The sequence below is a fragment of the Oncorhynchus keta genome, chromosome 22 (assembly GCF_023373465.1).
Source record: "Oncorhynchus keta strain PuntledgeMale-10-30-2019 chromosome 22, Oket_V2, whole genome shotgun sequence".
NCBI lineage: Eukaryota > Metazoa > Chordata > Actinopteri > Salmoniformes > Salmonidae > Oncorhynchus > Oncorhynchus keta.
Window position 1 is genome coordinate 7,392,221 of NC_068442.1, and position 2,620 is coordinate 7,394,840.

The following is a 2,620-nucleotide window of genomic DNA, read 5'->3' on the forward strand; positions in this document are numbered from 1 at the left end:
ACCGTGATCATTTTGTTTATATTTGAACCGAAACCGAACCGACCTAAAAAGGCACAAATTGCTCAGCACTATTGAAGGTTTGACGTGACCACCTCAAGCTTGCTAGCTACCCTAGCAAGTCCCCCCGTAAGTGGCAGAAACAGTTGTACTGTGTGTGAGCAGAAACAGTTGAGCAGAGACAGTTGTATCATGGTATGATGCCAGCATGATGCCAGCAGCATACCACCCTGCATCCCACTGCTGACTTGACACTGAAGTTAAGCAGGGTTGGTCCTGGATGGGAGACCAGATGCTGCTGGAAGTGGTGTTGGAGGGCTAGTAGGGGGCACTCTTTGCTCTGGGATAAAAATAAGATCCCAATGCCCTAGGGCAGTGATTGGGGACATTGTCCTGTGTAGGGTGCTGTCTTTCAGATGGGACGTTAAACAGGTGTTCTGACTCTCTGTAGTCACTAAAGATCCCATGGCACTTGTCGTAAGAGTAGGGGTGTTAACCCTGGTGTCCTGTCTAAATTCCCAATCTGACCCTCATTCTATCATGGCCACCTAATCAACCCCAGCTTGCAATTGGCTCATTCATCCCTTGTATCTATTCCCCAGGTTGTTGCTGTAAATGAGAAAGTGTTCTCAGTCATTTAAACTCCGTTTTTACAATTCCTGACATATAATCCTAGTAAATATCCCCTGTTTTAGGTCAGTTAGGATCACCACTTTATTTTAAGAATGTGAAATGTCAGAATAATAGTAGAGAGAATGATTTATTTCAACTTTTATTTATTTCATCACATTCCCAGTTGGTCAGAAGTTTACATACACTCAATTAGTATTTGGTAGCATTGCCTCTAAATTGTTTAATAACTTGGGTCAAACGTTTCGGGTAGCCTTCCACAAGCTTAAGTTGGGTGAATTTTGGCCCATTTCTCCTGACAAAGCTGGTGAAACTGTTCAGGTTTGTAGGTCTCCTTGCTCACACACACTTTTTCAGTTCTGCCCACAAATTCTCTATAGGATTGAGGTCAGGGCTTTGTGATGGCCACTCCAATACCTTGACTTTGATGTCCTTAAGCCATTTTGCCACAACTTTGGAAGTATGCTTGGGGTCATTGTCCATTTGGAACACCCATTTGCGACCAAGCTTTAACTTCCTGACTGATGTCTTGAGATATCCACATAATTTTCCTACCTCATAAATGCCATCTATTTTGTGAAGTGCACCAGACCCTCCTGCAGCAAAACACCCCCACAACATGATGCTTCCACCCCCATGCTTCACGGTTGGGATGGTGTTCTTCGGCTTGCAAGCCTCCCCCTTTTTCCTCCAAACATAACGATGGTCATTATGGCCAAACAGTTCTATTTTTGTTTCATCAGACCAGAGGACATTTCTCCCAAAAAGTACAATCTTTGTCCCCATGTGTAGTTGCAAACCGTAGTCTGGCTTTTTTATGGTGGTTTTGGAGCAGTGGCTTCTTCTTTGCTGAACTGCCTTTCAGGTTATGTCGATTTTTGTACCGGTTGTGTTCACATGTTGACAAGGTCCTTTACTGTTGTTTTGGGATTGATTTGCACTTTTCGTACCAAAGTATGTACATCTCTAGGAGACGGAATGCGTCTTCTTCCTGAGCGATATGACGGCTGTGTGGTCCCATGGTGTTTATATTTGCATACTATTGTTTGTACAGATGAACATGGTACCTTCCGGCATTTGGAAATTGTTCCCAAGGAAGAACCAGACTTGTGGAGGTCTATGATTTTTTTTCTGAGGTCTTGACTGATTTCTTTTGATTTTCCCATGATGTCAAGCAAAGAGGCACTGTTTGAAGGTAGGCCTTGAAATAGATCCACAGGTACTCCAATTGATTGAAATGATGTCAATTAGCCTATCAGAAGCTTCTATAGCCAAGCCATAATTTTCTGGAATTTTCCAAGATGTTTAAAGGCACAGTCAATTTAGTGTATGTAAACTTCTGACCCACTGGAATTGTGATACAGTGAATAATTATAAGTGAAATAATCTGTCTGTAAACAATTGTTGGAAAAATGACTTGTGTCATGCACAAAATAGATGTCCTGGAACGTAAGTCACAGAAAATTGAGGTTGTGGTGGCATTTGGGTGAGCGAGACTTGACATCAGAAGAGTCACAGGGTGTGTTAATTTGAAAACAATTCCTCTTTTTTAAAACCTTTATTTAACTAGGATTGTCAGTTAAACAAAATTTTATTTACAATGACGGCCTACTCCGGCCAAACCCAGACAACGCTGGGCAAATTGTTCACCTCCCTATGGGACTCCCAAACACAGCCAGATAGTGACACCTCTTGCACTGAGGTACATTAGCCTTCTACCACTGAGCCACTCAGGAGTGTTAAGTTGTCATTTCAGGTTGTTGGCATGAGGTAGGACTAAATAGATGTAAATAGTGGAGTAGGGTGGTGTTATTTAAAAATATATATATATAATAATTGTGAGTGCAGTGTTAGATGGTAGGGTATTTGTTTGTCTATTTTTTCAAGCAAAGTATAAGGGAGTTGTACTCCAGTCTAGTAGGTGGCGGTAATGCAACATATTGGATACCAACCGCAGTTAAACCTCATCGAAGAATAGCACGCAAACGCACAA